Here is a 23,120-nt window from a genome sequence, read left to right on the forward strand (position 1 = left end):
AATATTGTTTAAAAACAAATGAGGCATCTACGCATCCTGAAATTAATGTTTGAAGGTTTCAGCACAGTGAAACCACCACTGGGTTATTAACTGATATTAAAAGACATTAATTTGTTTAGAAAAAATGCAGTATTTAAACAGAAAAACTCTACAAACCACCTTTGCTGAACAGAAACAATGTATCAGTTACATGTTCCTAGAAACTCACAGAAGATGCCACTGTTCATAAATATTAGGGAAAAAGAACTTTCCCCCACTTGATATTAATCCTTGGTACATGTGAAGGTACTGAGCAGAATGTTCTACTCAGACAGGTCAAGGCTCAAAGTATGTAACTAGGTGAGGGCATGAATTTCAAATAAAAACCCTAACCTGAAAAATACAAAGGCCAACCAGAGCCATCTTTTGTTTCTTGCGGGTAAGAAATGATTGACTCCAGCATGTGACATCCAACAATCTGTAACATCTCCACTACTAACCAAGGAGATCAGAAAGTCAAATTCTTCAATTAATAGATTATCTCGGAGTACTTAATGCTTCACATACAATACTGTGCGAAGTTCTCAGTTTAAGAAAGCTGGTAAGAACTGCATTTATTCAAAGAATCAGTTCTACACTAAAAACAAGCATACACACATTTTGATATTTGCTTTCCATATGTAAAAAAAAAAAAAAATTCTATATGATGGAAAAGAGTCCTAAGCAATTCAATGTAATCACTGTTGTACATAAATCTATAGAATGGGTGCAGGCCAAGGAAAAAGACTCCTTCCCTACACAGTTCTGGTACATTTTCCCTTATCTCAGAATATCATCAATTCATAGGTCTGCTCAAAATCTGATGTGAGCATTTTCCGGGGGGTGGGAGGGAAACACTCTGAAAAACATGCCTTTCTAAACCTACCTTGATGCCCAATTTAAGAATATTCAAATTAAAGATCCCATTCAGTTGACTGAGGGGTCAAGAAAAACTGGAGAGAAGGAAAAATGAAGCAGAAAAAACACATTTTTTCCTCTTCTGTCATTACTGTTTTTAACCTAACTTGTCTCTCAAAGCGTTTAGCTCCATGGTGATGGGAGCAGGCGAAAAATATAGAAACACTGAAAGAACAAATTCCCTCAGAATATTTTAGGGTTTTTAACACAAAGCTTACCGTGGAATTACAGAGGCATACTAAATTGAAAATAGATTCTTATAACTTAGTAATGATGTAAGATGAAGAATCTTTCTTTATAATAGCTTTTTAAAAATCTGCTACATTCCCTCCCCCCCGCCCCCAAATCAGCCATCGATTTGATTTTTTTGCATAGTAATTTCCCAAAGTAAAGAATATAAAAGAAAACACAGGGCTGTTTCGAAGAGTAGGTTTCAGTTTTGTCCCCAAGGGGCCATTTGGCAGTATCTGGAAACATCTGTGGTTACAACGGGGGAGCAGTGCTACAGAAACCCACCGAGCAGAGGCCAAGGAAGACTGCCGACATCCTCCGCCTAAGACAGCCTCTCTAACAAAGAATCATCCGGCCTCAAGTGCCGGGGTCCAGAGGTTCCGACCCTGGTTTAGAAGTATCTCTAAGACTGAAATGCAACGATTTCTAATCACCCAAGTTCCAAACCTAGTCCCTTAGGTCAAACAGGTGAGGAAGGCTCCCAGGCTCTCTGCACTGCCCACACACTAGTGTACATGATGGTTCTACGTTTACTCTCAGGGGTACGGTCATTCAAACTGCTACCAGAGGGGAGTTCGCCACTGAAGGACTTGTGCACTGAAAAGAAATATAGGACATAGGGAAATATATTTGCAAATAATCCGGAAAAGGTTCTGAAAGAATTTTAACTAACATAAAGCAAAGAATGATGTCATTAAATGAAATTACATCAACGATATTCTATACATGTTGTAGCAGCAACGACAGATGCCCTCAATTTCCACTTACTGATCCTTGCTTGCTAAAAAATCTTTCAAAATCTTCTTTCCCTCAAAGTTTTAATTAGATGTCTTGAGGTGATGAAGTTTATTCTTTAATTAATGACATTTCCTGAATACCTACCTACTCTGTGAACTGTTCTAAGACCTGAGGATAGGCTGGTGAACACAAGGGCAAAGCCTCACTCAAAGAGCTAACATTCTAGTATGGAAGAGCGAGACCAAGCCAATCAATAAATAATATAAAGGTCACAGAGTGAAAAGTGCCATCCAGAAAAATAAAATTAAAAAATAATATGGTCAAGACGGCTGTCTGGCTACTCTCATCAGTTGGTTGGTCAAGGAAGGCCTCTCTGTGAAGAAGCCATTTAAGATAAGACCTAAATGTCACGAAGGAATCCGCTACCCAAAGGAAGGACACCCCTAGAGTGCCTGGGTGGCACAGTCAGTTGGGTGTCTGACTCTTGGTTTCAGCTTGGGGTGTGATTGCAGGGTCAAGGGATTGAGCCCCTTTTATCCCCCTCTCTAAAATAAACAAATCTTGGGGCACCTGGGTGGCTCAGATGGTTAAACATCTGCCTTCAGCTCAGGTCATGATCCCAGGGTCCTGGGATCGAGCCCCGCATTGGGCTCCCTGCTCGGCGGGAAGCCTGCTTCTCCCCCTCCCACTCCCTCTGCTTGTGTTCCCTCTCTCGCTGTGTCTCTCTCTGTCAAATAAATAAATAAAATCTTTAAAAATAAGTAAATAAATAAATAAAATAAAATAAACAAATCTTTAAAAAACAACAAGAACAACAACAACAACAAAGGAAGGACATTCCAGGCAGAAGGAAGAGCAAGTAGAAAGACCCTAAAATATGAACAGATTTAGCATGTCCAAAGTAAAGAGAGCCAGTATGGCTGGAGGGGACGGGGGTGACTTTGGGTAGGAGAGACAGATGGCATCATTCTGTAAGGAAGCTTGGAGGCCTTGGTAAGTGGTTGCAGGGCTCCATGGCCTTGTCTCCTGACATGACCCGGCATGAGATGCATATGGATTTTTTTTTTTTTTTACATATGGAAAGCAAATATCAAAATGTGTGTATGCTCGGGGCGCCTGGGTGGCTCAGTCGTTAAGCGTCTGCCTTCGGCTCAGGTCATGATCCCGGGGTCCTGGGATCGAGCCCCGCATCGGGCTCCCTGCTCAGCGGGAAGCCTGCTTCTCCCTCTCCCACTCCCCCTGCTTGTGCTCTCTCTCTCACTATGTCTCTCTCTGTCAAATAAATAAAATCTTTAAAAAAAAAAAAATGTGTGTATGCTTGTTTTTAGTGTAGAACTGATTCTTTGAATAAATGCAGTTCTTACCAGCTTTCTTAAACTGAGAACTTAGCACAGTATTGTATGTGAAGCATTAAGTACTCCGAGATAATCTATTAATTGAAGAATTTGAGTTTCTGCATTAGGGTGGGATCAGCAGAAATGGAGAGAAGTGGAGAAGACGGGTGTTTCTGACAAGGCATGCTGCGAGATCAGATGTCGGTAATCCACATGACACTCTGCTGGATGCAGAACTCGATGAATCAAGGGTAACTCTTCAGTGTCTAGATAGATGGACGGTTCTGGGTGGATGAGTCTCCTGAGAAATTCGGAGTGGCAGAGAAGCAGGTTAAGGACTACATGTAGGATGGCCAACCACGCTGGTCTGCCTGTCTGCCTGGGACTGAGAGGTTTCCCCAGAAGGTGTTAAAACCAAGAGAGTCCTGAGAAACCATGATAAGTTGCTCACTTGACATACAAATCAAGAGTTTTGTGTTGACCACTAGACATCTCTGTGGAGATATCGGGGAGGCTGCCGAAAATACAAATCTGAAGCAAGTCTGAGCCAGACATAGAGAAGTGGGTATCACCGAGGGACGTGGATGGCAGCGAAAGTCACAAAACTAGATGACATCTCCTTGGGAGAGAGGAGAAGAGGCCCCAGGATGGAGTTGGTATTTTTTTCACGGATAACCTGTTTATAGTCCAGTTCTCCGCCTACATGACCACTGCCTTCCAGACTTCACACTCCATGTTTTCGACTCTTATTTTCCAGATCTCCCCAGAAAATCAGAAACACAAAGTAAAATGCACATTTTCAGACGCTTCGGGCAAGCCATTTCCACTCAAACCCTCTGCTCCGACTTCCCCCATCCTACCCTTCTGAGCTCCTCTCCTGAGCCACAGAAAAGCCCAAATGTACAGAACAGGTTTCTTGTCCATCCTCTCCCGTGCCTTTCCCAAAGCTTCCCAGCCAAGAAACCCACTATTGCTATTGACAAACGTTTGGCCTCTTTTTCCTACTCCCAATCCCACTGCTCCCTTTTTCTAATTATCCTCAACAAGCATGACCTTCAACTTTTACAATCCAAAACTCTCACAATTAAAAAAAAAAAAAATTCTCACTACTGAGGAAAAGGAATACAGAAGCAAATAAGTAGACAACAGAAACTCTCCAAGGGCAAGTTTCAGTTGAGAGGGGCCCACAGTTCAGTGCATTAGTCTCTTTGAAAAGACTCCTAACACCCTCGGCTGAAGCTTAACTTGGGTACAGTGGCATTCAAAAAGGGAACAATTACTAGGGTGACTCAACAGATGGCCCATTTAAACTATGGGATTAACACAATGTGTCTGGTGACCTAGTTCAAGTAACTAAATAGAAACCTCCCGATTGGCCAACTTGTGATTGAAAATACCACATGTCTGCAGCTGACCTTGTCAGATCCAACTCTATCTGGACAATCTGGGCAGAGAGAATAAGAGGATAAATAAACATCAGAAAAAATCAAAAGAGGTCCTATGGCTTGGAAGGGCTATAGCAGAATTACCTGGCTTCCCTGTGGGACAGCCCCTTCCCTGTGAGGGCAAGCAAGCATCCTGCCTAGGGAGGACAAGACTCAGAACATAACAGGGGGGAAAAAAAAAGATGATCTCTCACAAAGAAGGCTCTGCCTAAAAGATGGTAAGATAATCGAAAAGGTAGGATTGAGAGAGAAGTAATCGATGAAAATAAATTATGCCTACAAAATCCCAATCTACTGATAAACGGCCCCTCCATTGTGAGGCCCTCTATAAGGCCAAGGGAGCCACCGTGACTGCCCTTCAGAAGGACTTTCCAAATCTTTCACCAGCATTGAAAAACACTCATACTGAATCACTATGAACTCTTATTAGGTATAATAAAGGTGAAGCTTTTTTTTTTTTTAAGATTTTATTTATTTATTTGAGAGAGAGAAAGAAAGAGCAGGGAGAGGAGCAGAGGGAGAGGGAGAAGCAGGCTCCCCACAGAGCAGGAAGGCCGACACAGGGCTCAATCCCAGGACCCTGAGATCATGACCTGAGCCGAAGGCAGATGCTCGGGCACCCCAAGGTGAAGAATTTTTAATCATATATTAAGAAAAAGAACAGAAAAAACAGACTTGAGTTTAAAAACAAGAACAAATATACAATAATACAAGAATAATACAACCTCTGAGGAGTAAGGCTCAATAATTGCTCCTGGTCAAATAGTTTAAGCAATATCTCATTGTCTAATCACGTCTTTTCACTTCACTTTCATACTGAATACCAAATTTATTTTATTTTTAATTAAGAATATTAGAAATGTTTACATTCTAGTGTAAATTATATTTAAAACACTGCTTCTCCTGTTGACTATATGTTGATAACTGCATTTTTAGGGCACTTAAAAAATCACAATAAAACATACATCCATATACACTAATTTTTATCTGATACATAAACACCTTCTATCATCAGCACATTCCTCTCTGTAAGGATATAAAAAAAATCCATTGGTAATAAAAGATAAGTTCTTTATCTTTCAAAGTAATTTAAATTTTGTAAATGACAGAAACTCAGTGAATAAAATGCTGATAACAGACTTTACATAATTGGGTTTACAGACTTCTGACATGATGCTTAAGTGCAGTAAAGCTATGCAGACACATTTAATGGATACTCAGTAGCATACATTTGCCTGAAAGAAGAAATATGTAATTCAATTTGTAGATATTTAACACATTTAATTGCTTCACATTCATGCCAGTGAAATCACTAAACAACGCTTTACGTATCTATTCCATTAGCATTAAGACACTATACATAGCTTTATAATTTAATGATCTGAAAATACATTAATCCCTAGTTGGTACCTCCTTTAAGAAATGTGTTCTGTGGCATCATTATGGCTCTACAAAGAGAAGCGAGCTTTTTAATAAGAGAAGCATTCTGACAAACGAAGGAAAAGAAACAGACATTGTTTGGATAAAGAAAGAGAATGAAAACCCTAGGTTGGAATCTTGAAAAAGTGTAGCTCATGAACATTTGCTCATCAAGGAAAGACAGAGTCAGCTCTGCCAACAGTAACAAGCCAGGGAGCCATCCTACTGTCCAGTAGCTCAGAGGTAAAGGAGTCCTGCACGGGAACATTCTGACAAAAAAAAAAATTGTCCTGGAAAATTAATACATTCCCAAATCATTTTCATAATTCAATTAATTAAAAAATCTACCTAGCAATAAAATACAGGATACAAATAAACAAAAAACAAAGTTTTCAATGAGTTCATTTATTCAAAAACATTGTTTCTGATGCATATAAAATTCTACAGTCTCTGAAGATAAAAAGCAAGTTACTACCATCAGGTGCTAAAGAACTATTAGGCTAGCTCTTTACATAAAGCCACAGAGGACACAAAGCAGTAAGCAGCACAGTAATTCCAACACCTGTGCTTCTGGCTGGACGTGCAAACTGCCTGGGGATGGACATGACTGAGAAAGGTGTGACCGCATGCAGAGGGATAGAGAACCACCCCTCCTCTCGGGTGACTGCACAGAAGTGCAGCCCCCTTGGAGGAGGCCTTCTCTCTGACCTCCAGACCAAGTGAGAGGCCCAGCCCTGCCGAGGGATTCCAAGGAGCCATTCATTCTTTCAAAGCTCGCTTTCAGGGCGAGCTCTTTGGGGGCAGAGACCAGGTCTCATCAATCTGGATAGCCCCAGACACCAGCACAGTCAGCCATACTGTACCTGCTCGATAAATATCTGATAGAAGAATAAGTGAATGAGAAGAAGAAAAGCCAGTGAAAGAGAAGAAGCTGTTTTCATGGAGGTAGGATAATGAAGAAGAAAAGGAGGACAAGGAGGAGGAGGAGGAGGAGGAGGAGGAGAGCCACTTTTGGGGAAATGAGGCAGAAAACAAAGAGAAGAGTGAGGGTAACACAGCACAAATGTCACAAACGAAGGAAAGCCCAGGAACATGCAGACTGAGAACTCCACACCTGGAAGTTAGGAGATCAAAGAATTACAGGCCTCAGCCACTGTGTAAAAAATTTAGGTATAAACCGAGCAGGGAAACACTGAATACTTTTTTCCTGAGATCACAAATAAGGCAAAGATTCCATTCTTACCACTTCTAGTGAGCCTTATACTGAATGTTCTAGCTAGTTCAATAAGGCCAAGAAAAGCAAATCTTTGCAAAAGGTATAAATCTTTAAAAAGGTATAAAGATGGGAAAGGAAGCAGTAAAAGTGTCATGACTCACAGATACCTAGGATCATATATGTCAATAATCCTACAAAACACACACGCGCACAATATTAGAACTAGCAAGAGAATTTAGGAGTTTTGCAGGTCAATATACAAACAGCAAGTGAACAATTGGAAATGAAATTTAAAAATACCATTTACAGAAGCATTAAAAAACCCCTCATATACCAAGTGGAAGATGTGAGAAACCTCTACATTGAAAACTACAAAATGCTCAGAGAAATTAAAGTGGAGAGGTTTGTGGATGAGAAGACTTAGTATTACCAAAATGTCTATTCTCCACAAATTGAAAATTAGGTTCAGGGCGCCTGGGTGGCTCAGTTGGTTAAGCAACTGCCTTTGGCTCAGGTCATGATCCCAGGGTCCTGGGATCGAGTCCCACATCGGGCTCCCAGCTCAGCAGGAAGCCTGCTTCTCCCTCTCCCACTCCCCCTGCTTGTGTTCCTGCTCTCGCTGTCTCTGTCTCTGTCAAATAAATAAATAAAATCTTTAAAAAAAAAAAAAAGAAAAAAAGAAAATTAGGTTCAATGAAATCCCAATCAAAATCTAGAAAACTTTAGGGGCACCTGGCTGGCTCAATCAGTACAGCATAGGACGCTTGATCTTGGGGTTGTGAGTTCAAGCCCCGTGTTAGATATAGAGATTACTTAAAAAAAAAAAAAATCTAGCAAGCTTTATAGGGAAAAAAAGGCAAGTTGATTCTAAAGTTACATGGAAATGCAAAGAATCTATAATAGTTAAAACAATTATAAAAATAAGAACAAAGTTGGAAGACTTCACTATTTCATTTCAAAACTTACTATAAAGCTACAACATTCAAGACAGCGGGTAACTGCCCTAAGAACAGACAACAGACCAGTGAAACAGACGAGAGTCCAGGAATAGACTCACACATATATGGGCAATTGATTTTCAACCAAAACACCAGCTCAGTTAATAGAAATGTCTTTTAATAAATGGTACTAGATATATATATGAGGGGGAAAAATGTCACCTCAACAATTACCTTATTTCATACACCAAAAAGATTAAAGTTAGGTTATCAAGCCAAATGTAAAAGACAAAACTCTAAAGCATCTTTAAGTAAATATAGGAAAATATTCCCAATATTGGACAGGCAAGGATTTCTCAAATAACACACAGAAAAGCACTGACTATGAAAAACAATAAATTAAAATAAAACCTTCTTCTCATCAAGAAACATCATAAGCGTGTGTCTGTTTATGTGCATCTTTACTACTTAAATATATATAGTATGTATTTTAATATATATTTTAAATCTTGCAAATAAAGAACTAAAAGATAATTCAATAATACTTTAGAAAATCAGTCAACACTTGAAAAAGGTACTCTCCAAAAAAAAAAAAAAAAGTATGTAAGTGGCCAAGAAGCACATGAAAAGAGCCCCCAAATTATTAGACTTCAGGAAAAAACAAACTAAAATCACAATGAGATACTGTTTCACACTTAGCCCACCAGAAATGGCTAAAATGAAAAACAAAACCTGACCATACCAAACACTGGTAAGAATGTGGAGCAACTAGAACCTCATAAATGGCTGGTATAAAATGGCACAACCACTTTGGAAAAACAGTTTGGTGGTTTCTTATATAGCAAAACATACATCTACTCCATGATCTAACTATTCTACTCCTAGGTATTTACCCAAGAGAAATGAAAATATATGCCCAGAAAATGACTTCATAAGGATGCCTATAGCAGCCTTATTCATAACAGCCAATAATTAGACACAACCCAAATCTTAACACTTAAGATCTATGCATTTTATTGCATGTATATTATACCTCAAAAAATAAAAAACAAAAATCTTGAAGACAAAAGGTCGAAGGGTGATGACCTAACCCTCCCCTCCCCCACGCTTGTTTCCCCTGTGCTAGAAACAGGGAGGATGAGAGACCTGTGACAGGTGGGAAGATGAGTGCTGGACAGAGAAAGGGCTGGAGGCTGTTGACAGGCAAAGGGATGAGCGGGAAGAGATGGAAGGGCGTGACTAAGGGTCCACGTCTGGAAGGTGAGAGGACCATGGGATGGACAGGATGAAGGGGTCACCTGTGGAGAGGAGCAGGGCCTCACAGAGCGTGGGGTGCAGCATGGAGAACAGAGAAATGAAGGAGCTGGGGAGCTGTGGAGGTAGGCTTGCCCTGAAGCTGCCTCTGTCTCTCCGTCTCTCCTACCAGCAGTCAGTCCCCAGGTGTGCGGAGTTCCTCTGTGCCATCCGATGGAAAAGGTATGAAAGGAGAACCTCGAGGTACTACTGGGCAGCCGCCATGCAACTTGCCTAAGAGAATATCCGGCAAAGGGCTGGAATCTCTCTTGTTGGAATGAAGCATGCATTGTGTCAACATGGATTATCTTTCAGAGAAAGAAGTATGCAAGGACCCATCTGTTCCCTGCCCTTCAAGTGACTTGTTTTGCTACTTTTAACACATAACTATGCAGTTAGGCCTGTATTTACTTTCCTTAAAATGGAGATATCACAGACTAATAAACACAAGAATCCTTAGGTTAGCCAAACATTCTCAGTATGGAACATGCTCTCTGGGTTGATTTACTCACCAATAGATGGAACTTAACATTTAATAAATGGCCCAATAAAAGAGCTAATTCACCTCATATGGGGTAGTGAATTATATATACAGACTAGAGGTGGAGATAAGAAATTGCTTCTTTGTAGCATAAACAAGTCTGATTGCTGTGGAAGTTACAACTTGGACTTTCTTTTCTCTGTACCTTTGAGTACTCTTGATTTCACCCTAATTCCAATTTAAAATGCCTCAGTAATTAAGTTTAAATATCATCTCTCTTTTGAAGGAGGAGACTTCTATGCTAATAAGAGTTTAAAATGTTTTCATCAGGGTCAATCAAGTGTTTCCACTGCTATCTTCTTTTTCTTATTCAGCCAAGACATCACTTCCAAGATAACTGATAACTTTTTTGTTGGCCTAGCTATAATACTGTGCTTTCAAAAACCCCAAATGCCTAAAAACAAGTTCTATGAATCAACTTTATCACAGCCTTTCCTTTCAATATACAGACGGTCCCCAACATATGATGGTTCAACTTAGCAATTTTTTGACTTTACAGTGGTGCAAAAGCAATAGGAAGCATACTTGGAATTTTGAATTTTGATTTTTTCCCTGGCTAGTGATATGTGTTAAGATGCTCTCTCCTGACGCTGGGCAGTTACCGCCAGCCACAGCTTCCGGGCAGCCACGCGATCGCGAGGGTAAACAACCACTACACTGACCACCCTTCTGTACCCATACAACCGTCCTGCTTTTCACTCTCAGTACACAGCTCAACGAACTAAACAAGATCTTAAACACTTTATTGTAAAACAGGCTTTATGCTGGATGATTTAAGTGGCCCAACTTCAAACTAATGTACATGTTCTGAGCACGTTTAAGGTAGGCTAGCAAGGCTGAACTCTGATGTTCAGTAGGAGAGGTCAGGTGTATTAAATACATTTTTGACTTACGTGATTTTCAACTTAGGATGGGTTTATTGGGATGGAACCCCTCCTGAGTCAAGGAAGATCTGTATATTGGAAAGGAAAGAACCTACAACGTCCCTTGAATCAGGCAGTCTTAGAATACATACCCATCATCAGCCCATCTCCTCCCCTCAGTGAAACAAGCCGCAGAGAGCCGGCGATCAGTCTCTGGAAATAACTCTGAGAGGCCTGTGGATGTAAACTATCAGCCAGCTGCCATGAATGTCAAGTCCCTCCCGGACAGGATTTTTGGAGCTCCCGGAGAGTCAGCACAGGTTCACTACGCAAAGCCAGGGCAGCGCTTCTGACGAGGCGGTTGCTCTCAGTGCAGGAGCACCTTTCGTCCCGCGGGCAGATGTGACATGGCCTGCTCCCACGGAAGGAGGCACTTGATCAGACAGACTCTGCGCGAGTGGGGGAGAGAGGAAGCAAATGTCTTTTTCCCCCTCTTCACTGTCCCTGCAAGTTATACTTTCTGTAGACCAGGTCACACATCTCTAAGTCAGATCAGTCTTTCCCATGGACAGGTACCATCTGAAAAGCCTGAGGGCAAAGGGTTAAGCCAAAACAAAAAGCAATATTCCATGCGAAAACTCAACCAAGGCAACAAGCCCATCTGCCAGAGAAGCAGTCCCCCCTGCTGAACGAGGAGATTGAGACTCTGAAATAATTTTTCACATGGCCAGGAACTTCACGGTCATTGCCAACAGACAATTACTGCCATATATGAAGGGCAGTGACTCCTGTATTTGTAAATATTGTGAAATGTCAGAAACTCATTTTAATGCAATATACACTACAACATTTGTTCAATATGCAAATCATTTTCTTCTGCAAAAGGTCCAGGCAGATACAAAATGGTGTCATCAAGAACTAGCTATTCCCTGGAGACAGGACTGTCCAAAGTAGCTGGTGCTCGGATGGAAGATCATGAACTGAATGGAATATTTATAGTCACCCACTCTAGCAGAGAATAACAGTGGGGACTATTTATGATACTTCTCCTATTTATGATACTTTACAGTTTACTAGAGAGTATTTTTGTATTCATTATTATCTTGTTTGGGAAAATGGGCCAAGTCTCTGCGGGACTACAGGGAACATCCCAGCGTCACAGACCACATGGCCTTAAGAAGCCCACAGAAAAACAATGTTCTCCTCTGCCCTTAGAGGAAAACAACTAACAAAACTGAAATAATTGCATCTTCTCTTGTACTGAAGAACAGCTGAGCAACAGTAACTGAGAAACTATTTTATAGATCACGGTGTTCTTCCAGATTCAGTCAGTAACTACATTCAATAATCATGACCAAAAAAGGACTCTGCAAAACAAAGACTAACTATTTAAGAAACCAGACTCTTTCTTTCCTTCCTTCTTTCTGTCTCCTTCATCTGTTGTTTTTCAAGCATTGAAACCTAGAAGAATGGGCCTACTTTGCCTTTTCTATCCAGAAATAGCAGAAAACAGACACAAACTCCTCCAAAAAGCACCATGACCCTGCCTCTATTTTGTAACATTAGGAAAAGAGTGAACTTGACAATGAAGTTTAAAGAGCTGGTGATAAGGACAGAGATCCGACCTAGCAACTAGAAAAGGCAGAAGAGAAACATTCAAGCATCCAGAAAGCATTCCTCCAGACTTGACGGATTGTTAACTGCCTTTCTGGCCAAGGGATTATCCCTAATCCAGTGATTCTGAGCTGTAGTTTCACACCACCTCTAGGGGACTCCAAGAACTCAAAGAATGTGACAAGATTTCAGAACAAAACTTGAATTCAACCAATTTACGGAGGACAATGAAATGTAAGAATGGTTGGAAATCACCTTTCTGGGAACTAGACAACAGTGTACCCTCTTATCTTGAAACCTGAATAACTTCTCACACTTTTCATTCCTTTAGAGAAAAAAAGAAAGATCCTAGTTAACAGTAGGGAGGAAGAGTCAATTTAAAAAAAAAAAGTGTTCCACTTACTTCCTAGCCTCCTCACAGAATTAATGAGGGAGGAACTCAGCTAGTAGCAAATCAGAATGGCTACTTTAAGGACTATTTTTTCCCTAAGTCAGCAAGTCAAACTTTCTATCAACTGAGCATCTACTATGCGGGAAGAAAAAAAAAAAAAAAAAAACTACCACTGACAAGTTAACTATTGCTCAAAAGCTGTCCTCAGACCCTGGTCAGGAAATAGTGGCTACCTGGTGCAAATTAAGTCAACAGAAATAAACAGTTGATGGAATAATGGCAGAGTTAGCAAATTCCCTTTGGTGTTTTACTTTTTAGACTACAAATTCTTCACCCGAACTCTTCACTCTCTTAATTTTTTTTCCCAGATCGGCTCCACCACTTCATTCTTTACTTGAACTCAATTTTATTCCATCCTCCACTTAGAAAAAGTCAAACCTATCTATCTCAACCTCTCCCCCAAACCCATCTCCATCTCATCGGAAAAGGAGAAAGAAGTGGAGGTAGAGAAGGAAAAAGGTAGCCCACTCTAAGGAACAAGATGACTGGGAGACCGACTGAAAATGACTTATCCAAGTCCTTTCCAAAAAGAGATTACATTGGAATCATACCCCAAAACAAAAAACTCATCAAGCTGTCTTTGTGTGGAGTAGTAAGCTTAATAAAATCAGGAACCCACTGACAGTCTTGTAACTTGTTAAGAGTATAAGTAGCAAATAAACAAATGGGGAGGGTTCTTTATTTATTTATGGCATTAGCACTGGGGCTGAGAAGAGTTAACTGAAATAAATCTAATGCATGCTATCCAAGAAAACCAACTGATATACAATCCCAACATTGTGGATAAAAAGACAATGGTTCAGGGACGCCTGGGTGGCTCAGTCAGTTGAGTGTCTGCCTTTGGCTCAGGTGGTAATCCCAGGGTCCTGTGATGAGTCCCTTATCGGACTCCCTGCGCAGTGGGGAGCCTGCTTCTCCCTCTGCCTGCTATTCCCCCTGCTTGTGCTCGCTCACTCTCTGACAAATAAATAAATAAAATCTTAAAAAAGAAAAAAAGACAACAGTTCAGTACTATTGAACATCATCGTGCAGTATATCTAAATGTCCCACAGGTAAAATTGGTAGAAAAGATAGGATTATTATTTATTAATGACTTTTAAAAACAAATGAAAATTTGCTTTCTTCAACCACTGAAATACAAAGATCTCAATTTGATGCTTAAAACTAAACACACATGTGACATCAATGAACCTAAGTTTGAGTGTTTTCCAATAATACAAACTTACCAACTAATGTAAAACCTGGCTCTATTTGCCTAATATAATTCCGTGGTCTCTCAATGGAAGGCACTGCAATGGCAAAAGTGAAATCAGCAAGCCGCTGCTGCGTAACAAAGAACGTTCTCACTAATGTTAACAGCTTCAGCATTAATACTCATGCAAAACTCCTCATTCACTTCCAGGGGTGGAGCCTCCCGAAGAATCCCAGGCTAACATTTCACCAGACACAGCGCCAAAGCTGAATGATACCACAAAATGCAGACGTCCTCTAAAACAACTTTTACACTCTCTACTTGGAAGAGAGGACAGAGGACAAAGCTCTCATCATTTGTTCTGTTTACACCACATGGCTTCAGGACAAGAAACTGTGGGGGTCACTACTGGCCAAAGGGTTGGAGCGCATCCCTGCTCACGGAGAAGGCCTCAGTTAAGGACACTTGAAAGCAGCCCCCTGGAAGCCAAGAGGGCTGTGGCATACCACGTTATTCTGGGCCTCCGAGAAGGAGGCCAGCGAACAAATGCTCAGAAACTATCACAACACCACCAAGGACAAATACATTCAATCCAGGGAGACGTCTGTTGCTTCAGTTTTTGTGGTGTGATGATTTGACAACCAGACAATCACCCAAGTTATGGTAAACCAAAGCCTGAAGTGGGATAATCAGAGGTCCGAGTCAGTGCAGAACTCCATGGATTTGCAGTGTTGTGCTGCTCAGTTGTGGGAAGCTGGTACAAGACAGGGAAGGGAGTGGAGAGACGAGGCAGGGTACAGATATGCCGTATTAAAGAAAAAAAGAAAGCAAGCCCAGGAGAGACTCTGACACTCAGTTATCCCTGGAGAATTACCACATACAGCCTCAGTTGCTTGACTTTTCTCTCCTATCTTTCTACCAGGGGAGCAGAATGCATTTCTTTTAAAAGCATACTATCCTTCTGCTCTTTCTATAAAGCAGCTTATTTCACAATATTCCTTCACTTAAAAAAGAAAAACAAGAAATATGCCCTACTCATGAAAATCTCTACCTAAAAATGGATGGTAACAAAAGGTAACCCGTACGGGCCCCAGTCCAGCTTCTCTTTGAGAGGCTATCTCCTTACCCTATGATGACATGATGACAACCTGTGGAAATAAACACTGGCAGCAGTTTAGATGATATCAGGTTTAACACGTACCATATATAGGTATTTCAGAGTTTCTGGGTGCCACCACCTTCTGTCAGTCCTTTATTCGTAACTGGGGTGAGGGATTTATCCCTGTTTTAATGGTGTGCTCTGTGTTCTATGAGAACATATTATTAGCCAATGTTAATAACAGCTACTTCTAGATGGTACAATTCTACATGGTTCTCATTTTCGTTTTCATCTTTATGTTTATCTGTTTTTACATTTTCATAAGGATGTATTATTTTTATTAAAGTTATTTTTTAAATATGCTGGGAGAGAGTATTAAATGAGATTTTCTTCATGCTTTGAATAAATACAACTGAATGGATGTTATTGCAAATGATCATCAAAATACAAGTCAAAGATCAAATTATAGCAGCAATTAGTGCTGGGCCTTGGTCTAAATCTTTACAACCAATAAGCTCTATACACTTGTAGAGCATGGAGATCCACTGGTACCTCCATTTTTAAATGAAGCCTTAATGTAGTACAGGGGGTACATTATCAAATTTTAGGGATGGGGTCAAATATCCAGACAAAAATAGAAATAGCTGGTTTATCTCCACACACAGTTTAGCAGAGTTCTCCAGATTACAGAAGGGGCACCTAACCCTACAGACCAGACTAATTCTATTTAATTAGTCTGAGAATTAAAAAAAAAAAAAAAGAGAGAGAGAGAGATGGGAAGTGTTCATCAGGGATTAGCATTCACTCAGAACACTGAGATTTCATTTGCACAAAGTTAGAAGGCATTTGCTCTTGAGGGGATGACTCCTTTAGGTATTTTTATATTCATTAAGAACTTTGGAATTCTTGACTGAGGTTTTACAAATCACTGCACCCATTAAACAAGAGGTATTGACTGTCATGGAAGAAATAATTTACAGAAAGTAAGCTGGAAACCATAAAGTGATGTTAAATTCCCACTAGAGATATACCTTTCATGCCCCCTCTGTTTATATATTGGCTAATGACCCAATTATTTACACAATATGCAAACTAAGGGTAATAAGGTTGGGTGATTTGTATTTGGTACTGAGGCATGGTCTCTTGGCTCCTAATTGCAGAAAGAGATTAAGTGAAAGGTTAATTGGGTACTAAACAAGTCCTCGTGACAAAGAGGATCACAGTTCTTCATGAAGAGGCATTCTTCATAAACATAACCTAAATTACAAATATGAAGGTCTTTGTGATTTATATTAGGGAAAAAAGTTTAACCACATTAATACAGAATTTTTTCAAGGGTATTCACGAAATACTTCACCAGTTTCTTAAAAACTCACTCTAAAATCTACCAACTTGGGGCGCCTGGGTGGCTCAGTTGGTTAAGCGACTGCCTTCGGCTCAGGTCATGATCCTGGAGTCCCGGGATCGAGTCCCGCATCGGGCTCCCTGCTCAGCAGGGAGTCTGCTTCTCCCTCTGACCCTCTTCCCTCTCATGCTCTCTGTCTCTCATTCTCTCTGTCTCAAATAAATAAAATCTTTAAAAAAAAAAATTAAAAATAAATAAATAAATAAATAAAATCTACCAACTTAATTCAGCATCAAGTGCTAATAATAATTTTATAATTTGAACACCTGATTTTCAACAACTCCAAAATGAATGCGGCAATGTCTAACAAGGAGCAATGCCCTAGATGAACAGAAACAACCTAACTCACATGCTTGTGCACAGATACCCACAGACACAAAACAGTAGTTACCCCGTGAGCGGTGGCTTTCTTCTACTTCCTGTCAAAAGATGCATTCCTATGAGATGCCCACTCACATATATTCCAAAATGAAAATAAAGATTTATCCATGTATCAAAACGTCAACTCACATTACAAGTTGAAAATCTATTCTTTTTGCTATGGATTAGATAAATCTGCTTGTCTTTTTCTCTTTAGAGCAGACATAGTAAGATAGCAAGGGCTGGGCAAGACCCCTAATGCACCATCAGAGAAAACACAAAGGAAAAAAAAAAATTAAAAGGCTTACTTTCTATATAAAGTCGTCTTCTTATCTTTAACCTAAATGACTTATAAATGTCTGCCACTTTAGAATGAACACGATTATTTTCAACTTTCTGCTACAAAATAAGTTGAAACAAACTACACTTATTATTTAGTGATGATAGAAAACAACTTTCACTGGCTTCATGGCCAGTCACCTAGTAGGTCTCAACAAGTCAGCTGACCCTTCATTTTGAGAAGGGGAAGAAAAGGATAACAAAATTCTATACTAAATACGAGAGATATGGAGGAGTGGGACAAGTCAGAAGAAGCTAAATAAACACGATATAAACTTCTAGGATTTCCCCCTAACCCCAGTTGTGGTGTGGAGGTTAAGCTGAGGCTCCAGAATTCCCCTTCATGAAAGACAGACAGGCAAGAGTTCACCAAAAGTAAGGATACAGAGCTTGGAGGAATATTCTAAAGCAAACCCACAAAACCAAAACTGTTTTACAAATATCGAATATTCAACGGCTTTCCATTCTATCTAGGGAAGAAATCCATTTTCCCAAATGTATATGTATCCTCTAGAGTACTTTCAAACTCCAAGAACAAGTCTCCCTTTCTCATTCCCTCAATCAGAATAAAGAACAGAAAACATTTAGTAGCATTCCAGATAATTTGTGCCAATTGAGATGATTCATGTACTGCTTTCCCAGACTAAATGGTCTATGGTCAGTGCTTTCAAGTCAACAAGGGTGCGGAGAGCAAGACCTAATTACAGGTCTGAGTCACTGTCTAGCAGTTCTCTCAGCCCCATGGACCATCCCCCACAAAGACACCATTTCATTTTGAGGTATAAAATCAAGCCAAGCCTACCAATCCCTTTACATAAAAAAATAAATAAGAAGATACCATTCCACACACACACACAAAACAAAAGCATCAGTTCACAGTACTGATTTCTCAAAGAAAAATTTCAACAGGCTTCTTCCACTAAAAAGCAACTATAATACTAAATTTTTAAAGTAAGAAAATGCACATAAATCACACTACAGGATTAAAATGTAAATATCTGTACTTCTTATGTTTATATTTGGCCTGATATATAACAAGGTGCCCGCTATCTTTGAATTCTGGTCATCTTCCAATGGGAGAGTAGCTCTTTTCACAAGGGCCTCATTGATTGGGCGTTCTCACTGATGGCTATAATCTTCTCACATTGGCAACATTTTAATTTAAGATCCTGGGTCCACATTGGGGGAAAAAAAGCTAAAGATAGTTACATTTAAATAAATTTAAAAGGAGGACCCATTCTTTTAACAACAGAAAAATGCATGCACACAGCACAAAAACCCCAATTTTATTTCAACAAAAGATGTTATTATTTTTCCTTCCTATAACATGTATACAGTATGTATGAATTAAGGGGAAAATACCTTTTGAGCTTACTTCTTTCTCCCACATGTCAAACATTTAAACAAAAATAACATCCTAGAAAAAAAAAGAAATTCTCTTCTGATTGTCATAAATCTTTCTCTGACACTTTATCAGTAATTATGTCCCCGAGTTGAAAGGATTAATGATCCCTGAATGGAAATGACTATTTTGTTCTGTGGAGGCCACATTCCAAACAAGAACGAAGGGTAATATGAATCCTCCAAGAGCAAGAGAAGGAGTTATTTGGTTGCAGAAGTTAAATGACCTGAGATCTATTTCTGACAAGAACGATACAAAATGATCTCCAAGACTCTAAGCGAGGGCACAAAAGGAAGTAATGACCCAGTGCCAGTGACTGAGGTCCCAACCTGGTCATAGGAGCGGACGGCTTCTCTGGAACTGCAGCCACAGTACACGGAACAAACGGACAGTTTAGAATGCACGAAAGGAAACTTCGCAGGTGTGATGGCAGGAAAATGCAGACTTAGCGAAGTCTGCCAAAAGCATGCATTCTGAGCACAGGATGACTCGAGCTATTTAAACACAAGCCAAGCCTGCGCAGGAGGGCAGAAGCAGGTGAAGAAATGGAACTCACTAGCAGACCAGACACCGATTCGGAGAATAAGATAAAAGGCTGTCCACATGTTGATTAAACTCAACAATTTAAAGTCTTACACATTTAGTATAGATCACTGGGACGTCTAGTGTCTCAGAACAAATTTATGGCCTCTTTCTGTGATCCTGAATTTATTCTCAACTCCTCTGTGATTTTTTTTTTTTTAAAGATTTTATTTATTCGACAGAAAGAGACATAGCAAGAGAGGGAACACAAGCAGGGGGAGTAGGGAGAAGGAGAAGCAGGCTTCCCGCCGAGGAGGGAGCCCGATGTGGGGCTCGATCCCAGGACTCTGGGATCATGACCGGAGCCCAAGGCAGACGCCTAACGACTGAGCCACCCAGGCGCCCCTCCTCTGTGATTTTAAAACAAATACATATAGTATCTACATTTACCTGAAGTTAAAAAGCATATAAAAAATCATACTACACAAATGTGGTAAAAGCACAGACAAATGCATGGGAAAAATAAGGAATAATATCAGGATAGCGGTTCCTCGGAGGTAGAGACAGGCACTGCCTGTTAGGGGGCATTACCCTGGATTTTTTCCTGTTCCACAGAACTGGTAAACACTCGATTTCTCTAGTGTATTGTAGGGAGAGTACATATGGGTATTTGTATTATTCCTTATTCCATTGTTTTTATATTTGAAATATTCATACTAATTTTTGAAGGACAAAAGCAAACGGGGCATCAGAAGCCTGGGCACAGACTGTTCTAAGAAAACACAAAGAACAGGTTCATACTGCCAAATATACACCTAGACAAAGAGCTGGTTCTCAGGCGGGCAGGCCAAGACCCTTTTCAGAGTTCACAGCCCAAGTAGGTTGATTAAAAGGCAAAACCTTCCGGAGGGAAAAGAGAGTGAAAGCAATATATTTTATTCTCCTGTCTTTAAATACTAAATCACTCTATCAGTTAACTGTTAAGAGTGAAGAGGGCGCCGGTCAACACCACCAACCCTGCCAGTTTAATTTAACAGTATTATTTTGCCTTGCTTTGCAATTACTCCCACATTCCCCAGGGAGAAACTAATGGATTACTAAAAATAAAATGGAGATTAAGTGAATCACTTAGGATGTTTTGGCTCCCAGTGTAAACTGGCTTAAACAAAAAGGAAATGCGTTGGCTCAAAAGCGTGGACTTCTGGAGGCCTCAGGGCTTACTTCTCTGTCCTCGGCCCTGTGTGGCTTCTTGCTCAGGCTGCAGCCACAGCAGATCTGCCAGCACAGAGCACCACCCAGAGAAAGAGAAAGAGAGGCAGGCCCTTCCTGCAGGCCTGTTTCAAGTCTGAGAAGACTTCCGCCAGAAGCTCCTGGCAGACCTGCCTTCGAGTCTCGTCGGCTAAGACAGGATAATGGGACCGCTCCTGAAACCATCCTTTTGTCCAGGTAACGCCCAACACTGGCTGATGCTTTGCGCATGAGGGGTCCATCATGGACAAAGCAGGGATGGGCCTGCCCCTAACCAGGGCTGACCCTGGAGCTCCTATATGGGAGATGGGTGGGATGCGTGATATGGATCCAATCCCAATGTCCGCTCTGCTGGTATTGACTGGGAATAGGCTGAGAAATACTGTGTTTATCTGAAGGTGAAATTAATCACTATCATGATGAATTTCTATATAAAGCTACACACTCAAAAAGCAGATGACCAAATGAATTGATCCCTTTGAGAAAGGCAGATTTTAAAAAACTTTGTTTCTGTATTTCCACTGCTCCAATGAGAAACTTAAAGACACAAAGTCAACACATTTTAAAGCAGGTAGGTCACAGGAAGTATAGGAGAGTACTTACTATATTCTTGTGCCATGGCTGCAGAAATTTAGATAATAGCATCCATATTAATAGTGAATAGCCTGAAAAGAAAAATATAAAATAGTTTTAAAAAACAGTTTAAAAACAGAAAAAAATAGCTAAGTGCACAAGAAATTTCGCTAAAAGAAAATAGTTGCAAAAAAAAAAAGTTTTATCTTTTTTCTGAAAGAGGCAAACCAGGCTTTTGAAAGTAGGCAGCTGCATTTTTTTTTAAAGGTTTTATTTATTTATTTGACAGACAGAGGGACAGCGAGAGAGGGAACACAAGCAGGGGAGGTGGGAGAGGAAGGAGCAGGTTTCCTGCAGAGCAGGGAGCCCGATGCGGGGCTCGATCCCAGAACTCTGGGATCACGACCTGAGCCGAAGGCCAGACACTTAATGACTGAGTCACCCAGGTGCCCCAGGCAGCTGCATTTAAATTAGAAGTTAGAGAAAACAGGGGCGCCTGGGTGGCTCGGCAGGTTCAGTGTCTGAGTTCAGTTAGGTCATATCTCAGGGTCCTGGGATCAGGATCCAGCCCCGCATCAGGCTTTGGGCTCAGCAGAGAATTTGCTTGTCCCTCTGCCCCTCCCCCTGCCCTCTCTCTCTCTCTCTCTCCAATAAATAAAACCCTTAAAAAAAGAGAAAACATCTGTAGTATTAGAGTATCTCTAAATATCTTCAAGTTCAAATCATCCGCATCTATTGTCAAATAAACTAAATACATTTTATTTTTTTTTAAAGATTTTATTTATTTATTTGAGAGAGAGAAAATGAGAGAGAGAGCACATGAGAAGGAGAAGGGTCAGAGGGAGAAGCAGACTCCCTGCCGAGCAGGGAGTCCGATGCAGGACTCGATCCAGGGACTCCAGGATCATGACCTGAGCCTTAACCAACTGAGCCACCTAGGCGCCCACTAAATACATTTTAATCAACTAATATTGCCCTGGACTGCTATATGTAAAACTGAAACAAAAACACAATTATTAAATGGACCTCAAAAATCATGTAGTCTATCCCCTAGAAAAACCATCTACCCTCTTCAAATCACTGCAAATTAGATAAATCAGCTTCAATTTCTAAATTCAGGGATATGAGGGAATAGGTCTCAGAATAAATACACATAGCGGATTCAAATATTTGATACTGCATGTTTATTAAAACTTTGAGTATTCAGAGTACCATGAAACACTAAAGAAACACACCCACAGAACTAGGGACTCCAAGACCCTGGAAAGATTTTGAATATTCCAAAGTGAAAGATGAGAACTTTGTCTCTATTCAGACCTTAGGACAAATAACAATATACCAAATCACACTCTAATTAAGAAGGACTTGACATAAAAATCGATCTCTGTTATGATATTTCCTGGGGATGGTCTGCCCTGACAAGGCTGAGGATAGGTACTGTCCACGTATCTACAAATACCATGTCCAATTTCACCTTCCTTGGTGTATGCACGGTTCGCCAATGTTGTGGGCATTAGTTAGTTTTGTAGAAACTTTTAGAAGAAAAGAACTTTTTCTCTACCTTCTCACATTCAGTTTCTAGGGGCCTGCTAATTAAACTGACAAGGACAAATTAACAGAAGAAAAGGTATATGTTTCTTTATTGATGTTAATATTTTTACATCCATGGGGATGTTACAGAAAACAAGTAAAAATCCAAAGAAGCAGTTCGACCCAGGGGCTTAAATACCATCTTAATAAGGGGCAATAAATTGTGCAGAAGTGACCAGACAGGAAAAGGGGATTGGGGCTCCTAAGGATGATAAATTGTGGAAAGATGACCAGGAAGTCTATGGTAGATAGGACCATTTAGTGAGATTATGCGGACCCAAGTTTCTCCAGTGATAAGAATGGTTCTTCTCTTCTTGGTATGGAGATGGGATGCACCTTTACAAATGGAAATCTATGCCCCAATTTTCAGA

At 40.3% G+C, this 23,120-nt stretch overlaps 1 protein-coding gene across 1 annotated transcript in view; it reads right to left on the reverse strand.

Annotated features, from left to right (window-relative positions):
• The window catches only part of SIPA1L1 (signal induced proliferation associated 1 like 1), a 368,372-nt gene that overhangs the window by 173,906 nt on the left and 171,346 nt on the right, over positions 1 to 23,120 (reverse strand). Inside the window, exon 4 of the mRNA XM_044918349.1 lies at positions 21,190 to 21,251. The gene's annotated coding sequence lies outside the window, so the exon portion shown is untranslated. The remainder of the gene's footprint in view (positions 1 to 21,189; positions 21,252 to 23,120) is intronic.

Source organism: Neomonachus schauinslandi, chromosome 9 (assembly GCF_002201575.2).
Source record: "Neomonachus schauinslandi chromosome 9, ASM220157v2, whole genome shotgun sequence".
In the NCBI taxonomy this organism is placed as follows: domain Eukaryota; kingdom Metazoa; phylum Chordata; class Mammalia; order Carnivora; family Phocidae; genus Neomonachus; species Neomonachus schauinslandi.